Consider the following 24,139-nt stretch of genomic DNA (forward strand, 5'->3'; position numbering starts at 1 on the left):
CTTTCACAAGGCTCAAAAATCAGATACTTAACATTATGGTTCATGATAGCGCAAAGTTACAGTTACGAAGTAGCAATGGAAATACTTTCATGGCTGGAGGTCACCACAGCATGGGGAACTGTGTTAAAGGGCTGCAGAGTGAGGCAGGTTAGGAGCACCTCCTCTCCCTCAGTGCAGCAGACCTCAGTGTGGGGTTGAGCTCAGTAGCAGGGGCTAGGTTCTCACTCGGGTGGTCAACACCTTCTGAGTAGGTATCTTCACCACTGCCCTATTGCTGTGAGGAGACACCATGACCAAGCCATCTCTTATACAAGAAAGCACCTAACTGGAGGCTTGCTTGCAGCTTCAGAGGGTGAGTTCATTATCACCATGGCAGGCGCATGGCAGAAACATGGCGGTACTCATGGTACTGGAGTAGTAGCTCAGAGTTTCATCCTGATCATCAGGCAGAGACAGACTGGGCCTGGCACAGGATTTTGAGACTTCAAAGCCCACCCCTAGTGTCACACTTCCTCCAGTAAGACCACACCTACTCCAACAATGCCACACCTCCTAATCCTCAGAGAGTACCACTACCCAGCGACTAAGCATTTGAATATAAGAGCCAATGGGGGGGGAGCATTGGGGGGGTGTCTCACAATAGACAGATGCCTTGGCAAGGCTGGGTCCTAGCTCTAGGGGAAATGTGTATTTGTAGGTTTGTTTCTTTATCATCAAGGGTTTCCCATGTCAGTGGAGACAATCCCCCACAGAGGCCAACCCAATATAGGCAGTCCCCTACACTGTGTTATGGTGGGAATGCGGGCATGACCAGTGGAGGCTCATATCACTCAGGAAAAGTCTCCCCCCAAAGTGCAGCTCAATCGGAGATGGCTCATTCTGTGGTTTGGGATGAGGGTGCTGTACTCACAGAGGGAGGCCAGTATGTGGGGCCAGATCACAAGGTAGTGTCATTAACTGTGTTCAAGATGGACAGCTGGCTGCTCGGGGGTGGGGGCCCAACCCATGGGGTGTAGTTAGAGCTCACCCCTGCCTGAGGTATACATGGCCCAGGTATCATTATCTGTGTGCTGCCATCCAGAGTGGCGCTGCCTACCACCCCAGCTTTCCTACAGAGCGTTCTAGAGCCATCTCCATTGTGCCATCTGTAGACCTTGCTGCCTAAGGACACCAAGCCACCTCTGATACTGAGTTTTCTAAAGCAACAGGAAAAACCTGTTTTTTAAACTCTGCTGATCTGGGTCTGTCTTTGGGCAAAGCCCCACTCAAAGGCAGAAAAGTTTAAGATACTGTGGTGTTTGAGAAGACAGCCAGAGTGTGTGTGTGTGTGTGTGTGTGTGTGTGTGTGTGTGTGTGTGTGTGTTGGGGGAGTTTGGAAATTTGGGGACAGTCCTAGAGGCCTTCTAGGAGGTCAGATGCTGTGAACGGGATGCTGGCTTTCTCTTCTTCCCGGGATCACATTCTAGAAGGCGCAGCCATCCCTTAACAAGTTCTTCTTCTGAGCCCACCATTTCTTCCCCTTGGTTTTGAATGGGTTGCTTGGCAACTGGCTTCACAGCAGGACCGAGAGACCTGTCCTTCCTGACTTGCATATTGTTGACATTACTCTGGCTGTCACGAGTGTAGCGTGGACTTCCTTCGCCAGGAGCGCAAATCGAATCAATATATGTGTGTGTAGGGTACAGCTGGAGCCCACTGCCACCTGCTGACATCCTTTACTGTAGCAATGTAAACAGGGACCAACAGGGGCAGATGCCCTGCTGGGGTGAGAGCAAACAGGATTTGGACGGCTGGGGCTGACAGCAGCACAGCAGTGATAGGAGTAGAACACAGAAGACCCCTTCCATGTTTCCATTTTCTGCCTGATGTCCGTCCTCGCCACAGGGCAGGTGGATACTGGCTCATGCTTCTGAACTGTCAGAACCATAAGTGAGATAACCCTCTTTAATTCATATACCGGGTAGCTCTGGGTATTTTGTTGCAGCAACAGAAAAGGGACTATGGCTTCCTGTGGCCCTTGCATATGTCTGGAGGCTGTGCATGTCCCTCAGGCCTCACAGCCTCTTGGGAGAGGGGATGGCAGGAGACCAAACCAAGATTTCTGCAGTTGTCAAGTTCCCTACAGGGCTGGGTTGAGGTTGGTTAAGGCAGTGGTTCTCAGCCAGAGGGTGGAACAACCTTTTCAAGGGGTTGCATGCTAGATATCCTGCATATCAGATATATACATGACAATTCAGAACCGTAGCAAAATTATAGTTATGAAGTAGCGATGAAAATAATGTCATGGTTGGGGGTCACCACAAAATGAGGGTCACTGCATTAGGAAGGTTGAGGACCATGGGGTTAAGGCAAAGGGGTTGTAGAAAAGCACACAGTTGGGCGTTGGTGGCACACAGCTTTGATATCAGCACTCAGAAGGCAGAGGCAGAGGCGTCTCTCTGAGTTCGAGGCCAGCCTGGTCTACAGAGCTAGTTCCAGGACAGCCAGGGCTACACAGAGAAACAAACAAACACAAAACAGCATAGAAATTATTCAAAATGGGAAAAATGAAAACCTTGATGTATGATGTTGTACAGTAGAACAAAGCAGTTCTAAATGCTAGAACTTTCCTCTCTTCTTTTGTCCTTAGACAAAAGTATAGCATATGCTATTGGCTTTGATTAAAATAAGTTGTGCCTGGGGAATCTGGATTCTTCAAAAGATGGCACCTGAGCATTTATTTGTCAAGCCTGGCTGCATAATGCCACCTGGATTTCCAGGGTCTGAGACCAGCCAGTGTCCACTCCTCATGAGGAAATGAGCTAATAACCAACTAATAATGAATCTCATTTGGAATGATGAGGCATTTTCTAGACCCTGAAGGGCTACAGGGTGAGTGGGAGACAAGGAAACCATGTAATAGGAAACTGATCTGCAAACCCTGATGTGCTGGGAGTCAAGATACATATATACGTATGTATGTATGTATGTATGTATGTATGTATGTATGTATGTATTTATGGCTCCTACCTGTGTCCAAGGACTCGTCTGTCCAAGGCGTCTTACACTCAGCTCACTAATGCAGGGTTTTCAAATTAAAACCAGGATGAGTTCCATGCCAAATGATTTGCATCATCGTGGGGTGTGGTAGTATAACCCTGAAATCAGTTCCAGCACACAGGAGACAGAGGCAGCTGGACCAAGATTTCAAGGCAGCCAGGGTTACATGGGTCTGACTTTAAAATCCATAAAATAATGATATCACAGTAATAACCTGCATTAGTTATATGAAGGACGGGGTGGTAGGAGACACATTTTCTATCAGGGTAAAGCATTTGCAGAAGCAGAGCTGGGATAATTTGACCTTTGGTAGCCGCAATGGTCAAAGTCTAAGTTCATGCCAAGACACCTTGCCTTACTTGAATCATGTGTGCTGAGTGTATGCTGGCTTTGCTAAACAAGCAAACAGACTTAAAAGACCCAGTGTTGGGGTGAGTGTACTGCTATCACTTGTTGGCTCTCATGGCATGCCTCTCTGCCTAGAAATTTTGAAAAGAAGTTCTGGTTTATCCAAGCCCCACGACCCACATCTCAGTAGGACTGCAAGTCTCCTGGTGGTCCTTTGGGAAATCACTAAAGTGGGGGTCCGTGTCTAATCCCACTCGGCTCTACTTTAAGTGGTCTGATTCTAAACTCTTTTGTGAACATGTCTTCAATAAAAGTCTGAGCGTGGCTTTGATGGATGTACTTATCACAGCTATTTGCAGTGTAACACAGTGACTGCCACTGAGCTTGAGAGCTGTGGTGGGGCATTTCTACTTCTGACATTCTAGGGGTAGACAGGCCAGTGGTACCCAACCCTGGAAGCACATGGACTGTTCTGGATTTCTCTTACATATTTTTTTTTTTCCTTTTCATGATGAAAATGCCCTGGGCTCATTATCTGAACACTGACAAGGCATTTTAGCACTGTTCCACAAAGTGGGGCAGGGTTAGCAGAAGCAGATGTGCCACACAGGACCAAGGCACAGGACTTTGCCTTCAAGGCGGTGTATTCAACCATGCTGCAATATTGGCTCGGAGCAATTGAGTGCTTCAGAAGCCAATCATGCGGACTCAAGGAGGGCTTGCTAGAGGGACCTGTCAGCTAGGTTAGTGCCCATGTTTCCAAACAGCAGTGAGTCCTGACATCTAGTCCTGCTACTCAGTTGCTAGGCAACAGGTTAAAAGGATGCTACTCAGGGGGGCATTACAGGCTCTTGGGCTACACAGGGAGACACACAGAAGCCTGTTGTTCTCTGGCTAACTCATTTGTCATTTATTGGAACAGGCCAAGCGTGCTGTCCCCTGAAGACCTTTGTGCTTTCTGTCTCCTGGAATCCACATAGGGCATACTCATCTTCCTGCTATCCTGCAAGCGATGCCGTAAAAACCCTCAGGATCCCTCACTCACCGTGCCCGCTGTCCCTGTCACTTTGCTTCCTGTGGCTTGTGTTCCCTCCTGCTCGCTCTTCCTGGTCTCTTTTCTATGTGCACGTGTCACCTCTCTTTCTGCACTGGAGAGGGCTTGAGGTCCTCTGCCGAGTTGTCTCTGGTCTATCTCCAAAACTGAGGACATGCCTGGGGTGTGGCGTTCCTCAAATTATCTGAACGAATGTATAAGTGCCTTTCCACATAACATTTTGTAAAAGGCACAGTTATTTCTTCTATATCTGTTCATTTTAGAAAAATTTAAGACACATACTTTTTTTTTTTTAAAGAAAAAGTAAGTACCTATGATTTTTATCAGCTAGAGACAATCACTGGTATCGTTCTACAGATGTTATGCAAGATGTTATTTTATGGAGATTGGTGTGTAGGTTTCAGGTCCCTTGGAACTGGAGCCACAGATGATTGTGAGCTGCTGTGTGGATGCTAGGAATTGAACCTGGGTCCTCTGAAAGGGCAGCCAGTGCTCTTAACCGCTAAGCCATCTCTCCAGCCCACATTTTCACACTATATTGAACAGAAACATAATTCCATTGTAACCTGCATTTCCTCGGCATGGGTTAGAGGATCCCCACTCCCTGCTGTCAGACACCTGTCTTGTTTCTCTCTTTACTGTTGCTAGAGCAGGCAGATGCACTATCTTCAGTGTGAATCTTTCTCTTGTTCTGAGACTCCTTAGGAGATGCAGAGTCACTAGGTCAAGAGATTTGGATGGGGCAAGGTGGGTGGTGCCCACTGCCAACTGTTCAGGGACAGATGGGAAGGTCAGGGGAAAGAGGCGGGTAGCTCAAGGAGTCAGGGCACACTAATTACAAAAGACAGGCTTTGACTTCTTCTAGGACATCGCTATATGCTATTGGTTGAGACTCCTAGCAGTGTTCTTTCAGATCTGGCTTTGGAACCATCTTCACTCAGGTGTGTCCACCTTTTGATATCAGGAAATGACATGGTCATCTCAAAGTTCATGCTCTAGAGTTGTAGTTCTCAACCTGTGGGTAGTGACCCCTTTGGGGATGAACTGGAGCCGCATATCAGCTATCCTGCCTATCAGATATTTACATTATGATTCACAACACTAGCAATGACAATAATGTTATGCTTGGGGGCCACCACAACACGAGGAACTGTATCAAAGGGTCACAGCCTGACAAAGGGTGAGGACCACTGCTCTAAGTGACTCACCCTGAGCCTCACAACTAATTTTCAAACCACATACACACACACACACACACACACACACACACACACACACACACACACACACACACGAGCGCCTCTGAATGTTTTAAGTAAGGTGAGTGATGATTTTGTGTGTGGTTGAATTCACAGCCATCCCCAGCCTCATGCAGGCTCTGTTGATGGGCCAGAAGGAACAGTCTTGGAACTGTGGCATGGCCTGAAGGATTACCCTTTGCCCCAAATTCATATGAGGAAATCCTAACTCCTGATATGGCAGTACGAGGAAGAAGGGGGAGAGAATTATTAAGTCACCAGGGTTCCATGGTCACAACAGGGGTGCCCTTATGAAAGGGCCTCGTGTTTTCTAGGGAAACAAGGACAAGGGTCCATCTATGAACCAGGTATCAAATCTGTGTCTGCCCTGAGCCCTAACCTCCTAGGCTTGAGGGCTGTGAGCAAAGGGTCATGTTTGTAAGGCTCATGGCCTGTGTGGATTGGTTACAGTAGGTGACAGCAGAAGGATAGGTCACCTGTACAGACAGCAAGCAGCTATCCCCAGAGGAGGCCACCTTTATCGTCGCCCCGTTTCCTCCTGACTGCATGCTCTTGTTTATACCCTTGGACTTAAGGGCCTGGACGACTGCCAACACCTGCTGACTGGCCTTTCCTCCCCAAGCTGGGAGTCACAGCTGAACAGCAAGCACTCAGGTGTGTTCTAGTCACTCTTCCCAGGGTCTGTCATCCTTAGCAGGGTCCCCGAGGACCCTAGCCTGCCTGTGATGAAGATACCTGCAGCATGCAGATGGAGATGTACGGACCTTGTGGATGGTCTCCACCGCCTCCAGCCCCTCACAGGATTGTTCCTGCTACTTTCTCTCAAGTAGATCCCAACACAGGACCATGGGGCCCACTGGCTGCAGAGGCTGATCCTCCTGCACTCTAGGCCCCAGAATGGGTGTCACCAACTTCAGGAGGATGACAGAGCCTCTGAGAGAATTTGGTGATCAGTGGACACAAGGCTACCGAGGTTATGGATGAGGGGGTCTGAGTGACATGTTCAGGTCTGTTTCCGCCCTTGGTTCTGAAGCCCAGACTCTAGGCTTTGAGTTAGCCCTCTTCCCCCTATAGCAAAGGGTCAGTAAATAATTCTGGCTGTGTGGGCCAGATACTCTCTTACATCATTGCTGCCTCTGTGGCTGTGGCATGATTCAGAACAACGGCAGGCAGTGACTGGGATGGGCCTCTGGGTGCAGGTTTTACTCCTGCCCCATGACCTGTAGATTCTCAGACCATTTATCTTCACCTACCACTGGCCTTTCCCACTTTGATGGATTTGATTTTTCCATGCTGGGGCTTGAACCCAGGGCCTCAAGCCTTTGTTTGAGGCTAGTGTTCTACCTTCATCTCCAGCCCTGCAGTTTTACCTAGATAAAGTGTTCACAACTCCTTGCTAACTTATCAGGATAGCGACTGTATAAAGTTCCAGATGCATCAGTATCAAGTTACCATCCAGTTTCTTCTGTGATGTTTGGTGCTGTACGTGGTACAGGCAAATAAGGCTGTGTCGCCAAAATAGTAGGTACTAATTTTAGCAAAGCACAAGGGCAGGGGACACACGATAAGCCGTTTCCATAGTTTCCTGAATGAGAATGTTTATATGGGTACATGCACTCAGATGGCTGCCACTGTTAAAATGCAGTCAGGAAGTCACAGGAAGCCAGCAACCCTCCACGTTGTGGCAATTGAGTCACACTCCAAGGGTGGGTGGGTGGGTTGGAGGAATTTGAGATGCAGATCTGTTAGAGTTTTGCCCAGTGTGGACAATGGTGTTTGGTTATTTTTCTACCAACCCTTATGAGTTTCCAGTAGCCAATTTGTATGCCATTTTCTTTACCATTAACTGTTTTTCCCTTATGTTCTTTGACTCATCCTGTTAAGTTGGCTGTTTTTTTTTTTAAATACATGTATACAGAGTATTTTGTCCCCACAAGCCCGCCATTTCCTACTTCCTTCCCATTCCCACATTCCCACTGACTCTCCCCTTCCTGGCTAGTTTTCCTTCCACTTTAAGTCTATCTCCCTCTGTCTCTCTTCGCCACTTTCCTTCCTTTTTAGGTGACCCACCTGAGTTTCACTAGAGTTACAGAACAGCAAACAACCCCCCCCACACACACACACAAGTTACTATTAACTGCCAATAACTTTTCAGGGAGGGTGTGACATCATGTACCCCTCCCCCTCCACCAGCAACAGTTAACCTAACTGTCCCCTATCCCTGGGGGGGGGGGGAGGCTGGTTAGTCTAGAAGCAGCTCAATGTGCCTCACCTGGTAAGTGGTCCCTGGCTTAGTTTTCCCCAGTTGCTGTGGGAGATCCCTGGATCCCCAAATGATCCTGCCTGGAGATCCTCCTAAGTTTACCTTTTTTGGTGTTTCCATCCATGAAAATACAATCTTTCTTCTCCTGGGGCCGACAGCACAATTCATCCAATGCCCACTTTAGGGAACTCTAGTGAGGGCGGAATGGCTGTGAATACGATATTATTAGACTCTTTTTACACTAACCCATCTCTCTTCCTGCCAGGGATTGCCACCACTCCAGCTTTTCAGGGTCCGGAGTCTCTGGATTCACACATGCTGTCAAAGCAAATGGCTTTTCAGCCGCAGTGCCTCTTAAAGGCAGGGATTCTTGGGGCAAGCAATAGAAGGAAGGAGACTTTGCCTGCTTCTCTTTTAGCACTGTGATTGTTGCCTAAAATCTGGAGCAATTGGGAGTGTGAGATGAACATTTGTTGAATTGCCATCCCTGTTCATGAACAAGTTTCTTCTGCTATGGCCTGTATTAAGATGTAGGAGTCTTTCTTTTGCAAGTCTTTACTGCCCTCTTGTGGTATTTAGTTCCTGGAGCAATTGCACCCTGATGAGGATCTTTTGCCTAAGGTTTATGGGGTAGCCTGTGGCAGTGGAGTCCCAGTGAATCCTGCAAAGTGGCCCAAAGGCGGCACCTGACCCATCTTCCCAGATGGCCCTTTGCAGAGATAACCTGGAGCAGGAAGATGGAAGCCAGCCACGGGTTCGCCAATGCCACTGATGGTAAAATGCCAAAGGGAGTTTTAGAATCACCAGGCACCTCAACTTACAGAAAACTGCAAACCCCAAACAATTATAGATCATTTTGTGTCTTCTGAATATTCTATAACCTCTGATGCACTCGGACTTTGCAAGTCACAGGACCAAGAATGGATCAGAAGAGAGAGGGGGGCAGTGAAGTTGCCAGGGATCCTGGAGTGGGCCGAGAGCCACAGCCTCTACTTTAGAGGGAAGCAGACAGCAATCTGCAAAATGATGGGAAATGACGGTTGTCGTCACATAAGGGCAGAATTCAAGTGACAAAGCCACTACGGGGGATGTTCTAGAATTTGAATGCTCATAAAAAGTCAGTTCCTGAAGACAAACAAATACCCATGCTACCCAAGCAGAGGCTGCCCCTGAAGCTGGCTTTCCTTCATGGTTGTATGGCCGTGGGAAAGGGCGCAGTACCACACCCCACCCCAAAGGGGCTCAAACCTGTGTTACCACACAGGCTTTTATGAGTCTGTCTCTGAATGCTGGAATGTCTCTACTGGACAGGAGCAAGCATTTTGAAAGAAGAGCCATCTGCTATTATATTTAGCACAGAACTTCCATAAGTTCTATTGTATTCCATGTTTGTGATTTTTTTTTTTTTTTAAATTTAAACCCAGGCATCTCATCGCAGCTCCACAGAGCACCTGTTTCTAGGAGCAGCTGGAGCTGTACTGCCCTGGGTTCCTCCCTGGGTTCCATGGCCATCAGCGCATAGGGAAGCTGGAGATGTTCAAGGGTGGCCACAGACTGGAATGACACTTAGGGTAATTTCTCTGGGGCCTCAGTTTTGTCTTCTGTAAAATGGACTGGAATGCTACCTCATCGTAGATGGATGGGGTCTTCCATTTCTGCTGGCTCAGCACTGAGAGCTGCTTTGATAGTATCCAGCCACCATTCCAGGTGGCAAGCAACATCAGAAGAGGTTCAGGACAGGTAGAGGGGAGTAGACAAAGCCTCAGTAGGAACACTCCCCAAAGAGGTAGACTCAGAGAGGGCCAAGAGGTCCCCAAGGTTCTTGGGATTGGAGGTTCTGCAGGCGGGGTCTCAATGTAAGACTGGGGTATAAATCCATACCTTTTTCTGTGTCTGTATATGGGGGACACTGGCCTAGTGTAAGATGCTGCTGGGGGGTCTGGGGTCCTGGGAGGCTATGGAAAATTGAGGTGTAGACTTTGTTGCAGGTTGCAGTAGAGAGGAGGTAGCTGAAGCACAGGTAGCTTCATGGATAGAGAGCTCCAAACAGGAGTAGAAAGATGTGCAGGCAGAAGGCTCCCAGATCCTTTAAAACCATACCTTTTTTTTTTTTTTTTTTTTTTTTTTTTTAAATCCAGGCTAGATGTCCTGGGATTCTTCAGGTGTAACCCATAGGCCTTGAAAATGGATGGGGACTTAGAAAACAGGGCAGAAAGAGCCAATGATCAATATGTTACTGTGCCCTACATGGGTACTCACATGCTTCTGGGGACTGAAGCAGTGTGGGATACAGAAAGATTACCTCTGATAAAATATGACACCATGCTGGCACTGCCCCCTGCACCTTCTCCCACCCCAAGTCATCAGTTCTGTGCAAATGTGGCCGTGCCTCTGGCCCTTGCTGGGGCCAAAGGTCCTGCTTTTTTCTGTGTCAGCTTAGAGACACACACAGCCTCTGGGGGCCATCACCCACTGGTTGATGACAAGGTGTAGATCAGTTTGCAGCCAAGCAGGAGCAAAGCCACTCTGAGGTGTGAGGGGGTGACTCGTGCATTGCCCCAGCATGGGTAACAGTTCCTGTCTCAGACAGAACAAGCTGGATTTCTTCTCCCAGGGCTCATCATAAAAGGGCACAAGAAATGCACAAAGTGAGAGCAAACATGGAACTTTCCAGGAGGAGGCGCTGTGGCGTGTCACGGGCCTTCTCTGTCCCAGGTGGGGGAAGTGCGCTGAACCAAGGTCCCCTTGCTGCTTGTATGCTGTGGTTTGGATGTGAAGTGTCCCCAGCAGGCTCATGTGTCTGAACACTTGGTCCCCACTGGTGGCCCCGTTTGGGAATGCTTTGGAACATTTAGCAGGGAAAGCTGTACTGGAGGACATGGGTCATTGTGGATGGGCTAGCCTCACTTCCCGTCCAGCCTCCATTCCCACCATCAGGGGCAACATGGCCAGTTTCCTCATCCTGGTGCCACCACGCCTACCCTGCTACGATCCCTCAATAAACCTGTCCTCCCTTAGAACGCTTCTTGTCTGCAGTTTGTCATGGCGGTAAGAAAAATAACCAGCGTGGTCCCCAAAGCACAAACGGGGGCTTCAGACCCAAGTGGGAGGACACAGCTTTTGAGTGTAGTTGGAGATGGCTACTGAGGAAAACAGCGTTGCAGGCAGCCCCTTGATTCCTACCTCCTGGGGTGGGGGGTGCAGGGAGTAACAGTGAGGTCTTGTTCTAGGCCCCTTTTGTAGCCGCTTGTTTAACCGTCTAAGCAGTCTTGCAAGGTTGGGGCTTTTATCTCTTCCACATTTGACTTGGAGAGACAGAAAAAGACAAGCCAGCCAAGTGACCGAGTGCCAAGGCCACACAGCCCGGCAGTGACAGAGCTGGGCTTGAGTGCAGGAATGCGACACTTCCTACCAAGCTGCTTCCTACAATACCAAGGTAGGTGAGAGTGAGTGGCCACCAGTAGAGGGGGCAGTTGTTCACCAGAGTTGGGGGATCTAGAGAGGTGATGGCCTTGCCCTAGTCTTTCCCCCCTCCCCCTCTATTTTTAAAAATATTTGTTTATGTGGATGTGTATGTGCCTATATGTATTTATGTGCATGGTGGGCATGCAGGTGCCTGTGGAGGCCAAAAGAGGGCGCTAGATCCCATGGAACTGAAGTTATGGGTGGTTAGTGAGCTGGGATCTGAACCCAAGTCTTCTGCAAGAGCTGTCTGTACAGGACGCGGCCTGCGGAGCCACCTACCCATCCTCAGCCCTCTATTTCTCTTTTCAGCCATGTCTGTGTTCTGTACCCGTGTCTACACTAGGAAATATGGACTTAGAATGTGCATGTTACTGATGGGGGTTGTCTTTCTGTGTATATGTTTCTCTTACTGGTTGAATAATAAAACACAGATAGGCCAGGCAGGAAGACAGGGGCTAGGAGATGAGAATTCTAGGAAACATAGGCAGAAGGAGTCACCATGTGAGCCCAGGAAGAGAGGATGCATTAGGCATTCTCTGGTAAGCCAAGACCTTGTGGAAATACATAGATTAATAGCAATGGGTTAATAAGACAGAGCTAGCCAACAAGAATCCCTAGCCACTGGGCAACATCTTTATAATTAATATAGCATCCATGTGCTTATTTGGTGCTGGCAAGGGCGGCAGGACCTTGCTGGGACAAGAAAACACCTGCAACATATTACTTCTACCCAGAAGGACGGTCTCTGACATGGAAACAAGGACAAAGACACGTGGCTTAGGCATGTCACATCACACAGGCAGAAGGGTTACACAGCACATAGGATTGTCCACTTGTCTCATCCATCTGGAAGTGTTTATAAACAGGAACTGTCTTCTCACCCTGGAGTGGCCAGGGGAAACTACTCTTGAGAAAACAGAAGGAGCTACTCCAAGGGAAGGACCTGCCTGGCGGCTCAGCGTATTTGAGTGGGGCCACCTTCCCAAGCTGCTTCTCAGCATCGTAAACCGGGCTTTTAACAGACAGCAGAGGGCAGAGGAAATGGAGCTCTGGAAAGTGATGCTCGGAACGGCTGTCATCCCCACTCTCTGGATACAGCACCACCAGACAAACACTGGAGAGCTCCCGACAGAGGAGCTTTCATTTAGAAGACACAGAGCACAGAAGGTGGCGGTCACCTGATGATACAGGAGTGGGGCGGGCACAGGCAGGAAAGTGGACCCTCTTGCTCGGGGCTGCCTCAGTGGCAGCCGTCCCTGGAGGGTACCGAGCTGCCGCATCCTCAGAAGAGTGAACAGCCTGGAACCAAGCCACACCTGGCCAGGCCCATTCTCTCTCCCTCCTCGGGGCATTTCTGGGCATCGATACAGTCTGACGGCAAACAGTTCCACCGTACCTGTGGATGTGTCTCTTCTCTTTTCCCAGTTCAAGTTAGCCTCTCCCCCCATATGCGACTCTCTACCTGCTAAGGGTTCATGCAGCTCAGCTCGGCCTTGAACTTTCTATGTAGCCCTGGCGACCTCGAACTTCCGACATTTGTGCCTCTATCTCCTGAGTGTTAGGATTACAGGTGTGTGACTCCATGCCTAGTTTATGTTCTATCATGCTGTGGATCAAACTCAGGTGCCTCATGTACTCTACCAAGGGACATCCCCAGAAAACATACATGCTTCTAATACAAATCTTTCTTGAGGATTCAGAGGCTCTTCAGTAACTCAAGGTGCCCAGTAAAACAAGCTGGGAGACATGGGTTAGGCTGTCCCTGTCAATGAAGGCCACATCACCAGGATCTGCGTCCTCCAGCTCTCCACTGTTGTCTAGAAAACTCTGTGACTAAAAGCTTCACCATCTCAATTTCTAACATTAGTGAAAATTACTGATACCCTCTTAACAGAGAAACGAGTGACAAGAGCAGACACAGAGACCCAGTGTGAGGTAGCTTCAGAGAGAAGATGCCAGAGAGGCTGGTTCTCACAACCCAAATGGGTCATAGCATCCCTGAGCCTTAATAGGGGCAATGAGGGGTAAATGCAGTGGTTCTCAACCTTCCTAATGCTACCACTCTTTAATAGTGTTCTCCATGTTGTGGTAATCCCCAACCATAAACCTGTTTTTGTCACTAGCTCACAACTGTAATTTTACCACCATTATGGATCACACTGTAAATATCTGTGTTTTCTGATGGTCTTAGGTCTGACCCCTGTGAAAGTCATTCAATCCCAGAAGGCTAGCAACTTAGGGGTTGAAACTGCTGGGCAAATGGATGAGACATTAGGGTGGTAAAGCTTTGTCTGTTAAACTGTTAAAATATTTTACCAAGTATAAACACATTTGATGGGAGATGTCATTCTGTATATGTTTTTCATACTGGTTAATGAATAAAGCACTGTTGGCCAATAGGAAAGGAAGATAGGAGGGACTAGGAGACAAGGAGGAAAGAGGAAGTAGTAAGGAGGGGTCAAGATGGAGAGTCTGGAGAAGGCAGAAGCGCCAGCTGCCTCTCGCTGGTAAGACCACGTGGATATACATAGAAATGGGTTAAAAATTAAGACAGAGCTAGCCGATAAGAAACTAGCACCTGGCCAACAGCATAATATCAAACACAGAGTCTCTGTGTGTTATTTGGGGCTGGCGGCGCAGTGGCAGGACAAGACCAGGCGGAGGGTGGAAAAACTGTACTCCTTACACACATTTTCTTCTCTTATATCTTATATGAGTCTTTAGGTCAGTATTCACATATCTGTAATGTTTCCCAAAATAGGTTATTTTAGTCTAACTGCCAAAGCTTTGTTTTCTGGCTAGAGATCTTAATCTACAACACGCTTAAAGGGAACCAACCAGCAACAAAAACATCCATTGGAATCTTGAAGTTAGAAGTATTTTGATGGGGTCATTGACCACGTTTGCTTTAGTGCCTCTAGGGATGAGCCCAGATGCATTGACAAGCTTCAGGAAATTCCTGCCTCCAACTTCCATCTGTGATAGGTCATCCCAGGAAGACCTCCAGGGGAAACACCCCAATACAAGTGCCGTGCAACCCCAAAGTCTTCCACTAGCCACTGGGAAATTACCCTTGGACTCAGATGGGCTTACAACTAAGCCCAAGGCTTGGTAATATTTGGCTATGCTAAACTAACCCAAAATCCCCTTCTGGAAATAGATGAAAGGGGGAAAAACATGAAATGCCTGAGCCCTCCCCCTCACACCTACAAGAGATCTAGCGAACATATTCTGGCCCAGTGGATGTCCAGGCAGGATGCAGGAATCTGGGCGTCCAGGCAGGATGCAGGAATCTGGGCGTCCAGGCAGGAGCAGGATGGTGAATGCTAGGAAGATGTGGTGCTATCTCTGTGTTAAGGGCAAAAGACATAGGAGCCATTGAATGCACCAGGTTTCTGAGACCTGGTACTCTTTTGACCTATGTAATTTGGGGATTGTCACCATCATATATATATGCGTGTGTGTGTGTGTGTGTGTGTGTGTGTGTGTGTGTGTGTGTGTGTGTAATGGTCGCAGTAATGGTCCCCATACTCTACATGGGAATACGCAAAGGCCCTCAAATACCCATGAGTACCCCAGGCACAGGCTCCTGAACCTCATTTTGGGAAGTGCCATTTTGAAGTCTTAAAAATATCTATCTATCTATCTATCTATCTATCTATCTATCTATCTATCTATCTATCTATCTATTTATTTCGAGAAGAAGTCTCACAATGTTCTCCTGGCCAGACTATAACTCATTATGTAGAACAGGCTGGCCTTGAACTCATAGAGAGTTGCCTGCTTCTTCCTCCTGAGTGCTGGGATTAAAGGTGTGCATCACCATACCTGGTTTAAAGATCTATTTTTGTTATTCTGAATTATGTGTACAAGGGTATAGCTCTGTGTGGGCTGGTATATGTGAGTCCCTTGTGAGTGCAGGGGTGTTGAATTCCTAGGAGCTGGAGTTATAGGCATGAGTCACCTGGCATGACTGCTAGAACTGAACTCAGGCCTTCGGATAGAACCACAGACACTCTTTACCACTGAGCAGTATCTCCAGCACTGCCGGTTTGGTTCTTGAGGCCCCTCCGGTCCTAAGCCCTTTTGATACCATGCCATATCACCAGAGTGGCCATGTTTTCCAGCTGTGACGTTTGGTCAGCGTCGGGAGCTGCAGTCACCGGCAACCAGACAAAGAGAGTTTGTAGCCTATGAGAGCCCTGCTCATCTAGGGAGACATGGGAGGAGGAGGTTTTGTGCCATCTGAGACTCTGGGGTCTTAGAGAGTGAACAGAGGTAGTGAAGATCTGACCCACCCAGGGCGGATGCACACAACCAGCTAGGAATTGCCAGAGTCCTGATTTCTGGAATCACAAAAAGTGTGGGAAGGAAGCTGGTCTACCTCTGACAGCAATCAGATTCGTGACTCATCTGGATTTTACCCAGCTGCTACAGGGCTTTGGGCATGTCAAGGGTGGGATGCCTTCTGGCTCCAGAATGGCTTTCTGCTGAAGGCCTCCTACCACCTCCAGAGATAGGCGTGTCTAGCAAAGAAGCTACCTTTAGCTTGTTACAATGGACAATAGTATCAGCTTTAGGAAGCTTGAGAATTATGTCAAAGTTTACATCGATTTAATGTGGTTGGGACTTAAGAAAGTGGAGAAGAAGGGGAAATAAGCCAGTACCAAGATGCATGGATATACACTGCTCTGTGTGTGTGTGTGTGTGTGTGTGTGTGTGTGTGTGTGTGTGTACACATGTGATGGTAAAGTTTCCTGCTTTGTTGAAGAGTCTGCCAGACACACTATGGCCTGTGGGCTGAAGATGAAAGATTACAGAAGAACTTCAGGTGACTGACCAGGTGAGATGTCTCTGTCATTTCTAGAGTTTATATAGTATCCTTCTATGGTCTTTGATGGAGTTGAAGACAGTTACGGTTATAGTTTTCCTTAGTTAGGCTTAAAGATAAGTTACATATAGGATTTTAGACTCACAAAGATAGGATAGATGATAGAATAGTTTCTTTTAATCTTGCTAAATGTTAATGGACTAAATATTGTTAACTGTGATTCTTACTTGATAACTGTTGTGTGATATATTTTGCTATGTTAAAGTTAAAACCCTTTTTATTTAGACAGAAAAGAGGAGCTGATGGGAGATGTTATTCTGTATATATGTTTCTCATACTGGTTAATGAATAAAGCACTGTTGGCCAATAGGAAAGGAAGATAGGAGGGACTAGGAGACAAGGAGGAAGGAGGAAGTAGTAAGGAGGATTCAAGATGGAGAGACTGGAGAGAACAGAACCGCTGGTCCCCGCTCTCTGGTAAGAAGACCACGTGGAAATACTTAAATTAATAGAAATGGATTAGGTTAATACTTAAGACAGAGCTAGCCAATAAGAAACTAGTACCTGGCCAACAGCATTATATCAAATACAGAGTCTCAGTGTGTTAATTGGGGCAGGTGTGGCGGCAGGACCATACCAGGTGGCGGACGGAAAAACCTAAGTCTTTATACACATGCTCAGAGAAGTGAGTGTTGCAGGCAAGAGTAGAGGAAGAGACAGGGAATAAGAACAGTTTCAGACAGGAGAATGGAGTCCTTACACGACTGACTTCACAAGTGTGTCCCTTCTGGGCTGTGCCTTTCCCATCAAGAAACATGATTTTATACACCTTTCTCAGGATCCACACTCCAAATTCTGCTAATCCTGGAATCTGGGAACTTCAGTAGAGGACCAGAGGCTCCAGGCTTTCAGGCTTTTTGGGCCACACACTCCTGGTAGTGACTCCACCTTTCCCAGAAGCACCAAAGCAGCCTCAGGCAAGATGCTTACAGAAATGGATGTGGGCCCTGCTAAGAAAACTCAATTTTCACCTAATTTTCATGTCTCACAACATTATATAGTTCTTTGATATGGGGGGGGGGGTGGTGGTTAAAAAGATATTTCAAAACACAATTACTCTTAATTCACATGAAGGCAGGAGGTTTGGTTCAGTTCCCTGTTAGAGCCATTAATCCCCCCTGTAGCTATAGACGATGACTCTGCTTGCCCATTAGTCAGTGGGTTTCGTCTTTGAAGTCAGCACCTCTGAAGGTGTAATGAGCACCCGGGAATCTGATGAAAATGCAGATCCACTCTGTAAAAAGCAGGGTGATCTCTTATATCTCCACCACGTCTACCACTCACCTTATATTCACAGTGGCTCACACTCCAGGTATACGGCACTGTATCTGGCTGGGATTGGGCATCGGTGTGTGTGTGGTGTATGTGTGTGTATCTGTGTTCATATGTGCACACGTGTACATACATGTGTGCGCATGTGGAGACCAAAGGCTGAAGTCAGGTGTCTTCCTCGGTTGCTCTCCACCTTATTTTGGGGGACAGGGTCTCTCAGTGAACCTGGAATCAGTGATGTGGCTAGACTGGTTGGCCAGCAAACCCCAGGCAATGGCACCCTTTGCCACTCTCACCGTGCCCTGTGACAGGCTTTTTATGTGAGTGGTGGGATCCGAACTCGGGTCATCTTGTTGGTAAACTACCAACTAGCCCGTCTTTCCAGACCCACTAGGCTTTTGTATCATGGGACTTCTGTCACCTTAACTCGGCTCCCCCTTCCCTTCTTTCAGTGCCTGTAAATGGAGGGGTACATCCCCGTCCTCACTCGCACCCTGACCCCCATGGGTACAGAACCTGGGTACACAGGGAGAGCCGCTCCCGACGTTATACTTGCCCGTTTCCTCGCCCAGCAACATCCAGCCACAAAGTCATGCCTGTTACACCAGGCTTCTCACGCTGGTTTAGGGATTCGTTAGGATGGTACATTCCTAGGATGGGCAATCCTTTCTTCTTTATTTCCTTTTGTTTCCCAACAAAATTATGCATTGTGTCTCCAAATTAAATTAAGCTGAGGACACATGGCCAGCAGGAGGACACCAGTGTGGCCTTTGTCTTCCCTTCCACACTGATCACAAGCCTGGGCTGTGACATCAGAGCCTTTCTCTGGGCTTTCTCAGCGCTAAGGGCTATTGACCAACGATCTAACGAATGTGTGAACATGACTTTCACCTCATATCCTATTTTGGCTTAAGATTTTGCTTCTAAAACCAAGCTGAAGTACAAACATTAAAATATCTCTTAACTGATGCCCTTTTAATAGATTTATTTTTTTACCCCCTTAACATCCAGTTCAGAAAGTAATTAAGTAGCTATTTAGGGACCATAGAAGTAGAATCTGTTCTGGGGGCACATCAAATTTCTGTTTTGTGGCTAAAGGGCATCTGAGAGAACTCAGGTTTCTATAGTAACCATGGCAGGGCTGATCAAATCAACAAATAGCTATGATTTATCTGAGGGTTTCCAATGGGCTGTCTCCCCCCCGCAAAAAATCTGGAAAAGAACATTGCAAATTAGATAAAGTCTTCAAAGACAATGGAGTCTTTCAGAAAATCCAATTTTGACAATAGTAAATAAAAGATGCCTGCTTCCTCTCATAAACCTACCCACAGAATCTCGTCTTCATTGATTTAAGTACGTTGACTACCGCAGTGATTGGAATCTATTAATTTGCTCATTAGTAAGAGAGAATCTTAAATTGTTTCCCAGGACAAAGGGAAATAGACAACTGGCAGCGTTCCCAGGGGGACCTTGTACCTTCTGCATGTTTACGACAAGCCTCGGGAGGCTCCTTCACCACTCCCCTCCCCAAACCAGCCCCTCCCAACCCTCAAACGTATTTGGACTCCTTTTGGCTTAGACCCTTGCTTGTGTGGTTCTGAGCAGTAGCCAGGAACACAGCATGTTTTTCTGCACGTGTCTGGGGTACACGTGAGCCAGCTGGGCGCTGGCAGGTGGGCACCAGCATGCAGTTCCCAGGACAGTGAGGTTCTGTTCCCTGCTGTCACCCTCTCTGCCCTGCTGCTCTCAATAATCCAAGTGTGTGTGTGTGTGGGGGGGGGCAGTGACCTCCTTGGACAGCACGTTACATGTTTTCCTAGTGGGGCCTCCCTGGGATTGATCCTGCACTGTCTTGGGAAAGGGGGTGACATCAGTGAAGTGAGACTATGTTCCTTCAGGGGCAGGCTCTGGGGGAAGAGGGAGGGGTGACTCAATAGGCAAAGGCACTTGCCGAGCAAGCCTGATGACCCAGGTTCAGATCCCCAGAGCACGTGTACAGTACAGGCAGGAGGCAGCAGTACAGTGTCAGCCACCCCAGGGCACAGCTATGGGGAGATGGGACTCCTGCCCAGCCATCCAGCCAGGCTTGTGACGCGGCCAGGAGACCCTACCTCAGGCAAGGGAGAGAGGTGAGGACGCACTTGAAGGTTGTCCTCTGACCTTCACATGTGGGCTGTGGCAGAGTAGGCCTGTACCTCTGTGCCATGGCCTAAGTGTGGAGGTCAGAAAACAACCTGTGGGAGTCGGTTCTCTCCTCCCAGGGACTGAACTCAGGTCATTAGACTTGGCAGTAAGTGCCTTTTCCAGCTGGGTTAGCTACATTTCTAGCCCATGGCATATTATTTTTATTAATCAAGAGGAATGTTCTAGATCTGCCATGTACAACAGAAATAGATGTACACATGTTGTTTTAACTTTTCTAGAAAATTCATTAACAATATAAGAAATAGTTGAAATTAATTTTGAAATTATGTCTAATGGTCATATGTGGATATAATGATAATTATAATCTTTGACTACATAATATATTTAGCCAAAATATCCAGGATATTACTTCAGTATACATTGACCATGAAGTGGTTATTGAAGCATTTTACATTTTTTTCATGTTACTATGTCTTTGAAAGCTTGTGTATTTTATCTTAACTGCTTATTTCATGCCAGACTACACATGGTTTAGTTTTGCTTTGAGGTGGTCTCATCTAGTCCAGGCTGGCTTTGAACTTCTATGTAGCATAGGATGGTTTGGAACTCCTGATTCTCTTTCTCTGTCTCCCATGTGCTGCGATAACAGACATGTGCTATCATGACCAGCTTAAGACTGTACATATTTTAAATACTCCAAATACTGGGGTCTCACATGACCCCAGTGGAAAGAAGAACCCCTGGTCCTCTGTGGCCATCTGAAAGTAGAGGCTGGGATGTGAAGTCAGTCTAAGGCTGGGGAAACCAGATTTACCATGGGAGATTGGCTTGATGTTCTGTGAGGAACCCAGATGCTCATGGTGGGATTCAGGCCATGGTAGCATTAGATAAGAAAGCAGGTCCCTCAGAAGGGACACTGTTTGTAATCAGGAGAGCACTCACATTCCAGTGCCCCTCAGTAGCCGCCTGAGTACCAGGATCAAGGAGAAAGAAGGTAGAAGGAACAACTTGCTAAGGGATCCAGGAATGTTTACAACCCATTTTGCTACAAACGTGACTGAGACAGGAGCACTGGAGTTTTGAAGCTTGAATGTTAGGTGTCTACTTCACACGATCAACTGCCATAAAGGTAAAGAAGTAGGGGCCTGGCTAACAGGGACTGAGCCCTCACTGTGTCCTGGGTACTTGTCTAAGTTTACACAGCAACATGACTTAATCCCCATGCATCCCCATGCAGTAGGTACTGTAATTTTCCCATTCATAAGCAAGAAAAACAGAGGCCAGAGATTAAAGAATTTATCCATGATTGGGCTGGAGAGATAACTCATTAAGTAAAGTACTGATTACGATGCAACCATGATGACCCAAGTTTGGATCCTCAGTACCCATCCAATGGCCAGGTATGGTGACGTCAGCCCACCTATATATATCTATATCTCTCTCTCTCTCTCTCTCTCTCTCTCTCTCTCTCTCTATATATATATATATATATATATATATATATATATGCTGAGAATTGGGAGAGGAGCAAAGGCAGGTATGCCTCGAGGGCTCACTGGCTAGTCAGCCTTGCCAAAACAGCACTCTAGCTCATACACCAGTACTTGAAGGCAGAGGGAGGAGAATCAGGAGTTCAAGGTCACCCTCAGCTACATAGTGAGTTTGAGGCCAATTGTGCTACAGGAGACCCTGTATAGGAAAAATCACCAATCACCAACCAACCAACCAACCAACCAACCAAACAACCAACCAACAAACAAACAAACAACAACAACAAAGGAAAACTGTGGCCTGAAGCTATCTGTTTCCTTCCTTCTCAGACTTCGGAAAGCTGAATGCAGCTTGCAGGTACAGTTCAAGATGTGAACAGTTTGTATGCTTGGCTTTTATAAAAGATCAAAATGATCACTTCCCTGGAAGCACTGGGCTTTCACAGGAGCGGAAGCAGTTGCGAATCACCACGATGTGCACTACTAACCTAGTTACTTCTCTCATGCCCTGCTAGGGGCTATCCTGGCTATGATTCCACTCTTGCTTATGCTTCAGTGGTTTCTACCAATCACCTATCGGATAAGCACACTTTTGAATCTTTACTCAGGAACCTAAAGCAGACCACTGATGGAGGATGTCCTTCTGTATGCTGTGACTATATGTTTCTCTTATTGGCTGATGAATAAAGCTGTTTTGGCCAGTGGCTTAACAGGGTATAAAGTCAGGCAGGAAATCCGAACAGGGATAGAGAGAGATAGTAAGAGTTGAAGAGACACCATGTATCTATCTGCTGGGGGAGTCAAGATACCAGGACATCACCTGTAAGCCAAGGCTACGTGGTGATACACAGATTAATAGAAATGGGTTAATAATTAAGAGAGGGTTAGCCAGTAAGAAGCCTAAGCCATGGGTCAAATTGTAACAGATATTAATTCTCAGAGTGGTTATTTCATTAAGCAGCTATGGGGACCTGGTGGGCAGAGAGAAACCAGTCCAGTGGGACGGAGAATAGATAGGTGGAGAAAGTCTTCTACAGACCATTGAGTTGAGAAGTCTCCACGCAGTGTGGGATCTCATCTCCTTTTCTAATAGTCATGGGCAGCCCCTTCTATTCAGGGGTCATCCTATATACTCTCAGACTTACAACATGTCTGATTTACAGACACAATATGTTTCAGAAATTCATTTTACAGACACATGGGTTTTAGGCATCCATTTGCACCTACACAAGGGTGTTTTTCCATTTTCTACCTGTTCATTTCAAAGTAGAGCCGTACAACATGACAGAGAACCCACCCATTGTGTGGAAAGTAATTTCAAGAAGAAATGCATTCCTTTTTAATGCAGTTAGTAAACCATGACTTAGAGTAAATCTGGTCTGCTACTTGTTTTTATAAATTAAATCTTATTGACACCGTTTCATTTATAACACATGGTCAGCATGTGCTCCCATGGGGCAGTGCTACTAAACTTCGCAAAGGACACTTTGTGGCTTGCAGATGTTATTTGACCCTTTACAGGGAAGACTTGCTGAGCCACAGGTAACCCGGCCTTGGGACCCCTCCCTTTCTCAGCGGGGATGGTGAGCCTACAGCAGGAGCAGAGTCCCAGGCTTAGGAGGAAACTCTGGAATTCTGGCTCAGCTGAGCCTCTATAGGAGGTTTCAGGAAATTGCAAAGCAACACAAGGTGTTACATTGTGTTTGCTTCTCAGTAATCTCCCTGTTTCATCTCTGGATCCATAGGTACAGAACACAAGCTCAGCAGGAAGTAGGGCTATTTGTTCTGGGCACGGCTGGAGCCTCATTTACTGAACAAATGAAAAGAAATGTAATTTAGTTTGTGACGCAGGGACTATGTGTGCTTTATCTGAAGGCAAACATGGAGCAGATTAAAGGGCCGCAGAGACACTTTGTGAATATTGTGGTCAAGGCCCTGGTTTGTGTTGTCTTTTGGGCAGCTGAGCCGTTCAAAGAGCAAACACAGCCTTCCCAGCCATCCTGGGAGTTTTCTCCTTCGCTCCTAACAGCTTCACTTACAGAGGATTCTGCTTGCCAAGATTCTAGAATCAACAATTTAAATATGAAAAAAAATCCATCTAATTATCTGACGAATTGTAACACAGTGGGTAGAGCTGTCGGTGCTCATTTAATTTCGATTTTTTAAAATTAGAATGAGTGAGTTTTGATGTCTTAGGGAAGGTTAGGAAACCACAGCTTGTTAATTCCTTCTAGAACACAGAGATGACTGGGCGTGATGGGGCACAGCTCCAATCCCAACACCAGGGAGGCAGAGGTAGGAGGCATATTTTGAACTTAAGAGCAATATGAGTTATATAGACAGGCTTTTCCCCCAGCTCAAAAATCCAAAACCACTACCACAAAAAAGGAATCAGACACGGACAGAATAATTACCAGACAAGCATGTCCAGGCCATGCTGCAGGCCAGGACAGCTATGAATGAGACTCAAGGTATTGTAGATTCAGTGCTATGTCAAAAGGTTAGATGCCCATTGCACTAGATACTGGGAGAGGTCCCTGAGATACACAGGTTTCAGAAAGGAGTAACAATCGCTTTGGGCTTCGGCCAGTGACAACTCAGCATTGAACTTGTCTGCAGCCCAAGCGTGCAAAAGTGGGAAGAATGCATGGGCGAGGGACAGGTTGCTGCCCGCTCTTATGAGCTGAGAGGTACTGAGGGGTGCCATCAGCAATCGGTCTAGAAATGGGAGAAAGAAAATAATGGGGGGCGGCGGCTAAAAGAAGCTCCCAAAGTTTATCCGGATGCTAACTTACATGCTGTTTGGAAAGGCTGGCCACCCTACTGTGGTGATATCTTGCTTGTACAAATAAAGCCTGTCTGAGGGTCAGAGAATGGAGCTTGCTACACTATAGCTAACCATAGAGGTCTGGA

At 47.1% G+C, this 24,139-nt stretch overlaps 1 protein-coding gene across 2 annotated transcripts in view; it reads right to left on the minus strand.

Moving 5' to 3' along the window:
- Prkca (protein kinase C alpha) overlaps positions 1-24,139 on the minus strand; it is a 369,460-nt gene that overhangs the window by 44,320 nt on the left and 301,001 nt on the right. The gene's annotated exons all lie outside the window — the stretch shown is intronic.

This window comes from Phodopus roborovskii, unplaced genomic scaffold (assembly GCF_943737965.1).
Source record: "Phodopus roborovskii unplaced genomic scaffold, PHOROB, whole genome shotgun sequence".
Lineage (NCBI taxonomy): Eukaryota > Metazoa > Chordata > Mammalia > Rodentia > Cricetidae > Phodopus > Phodopus roborovskii.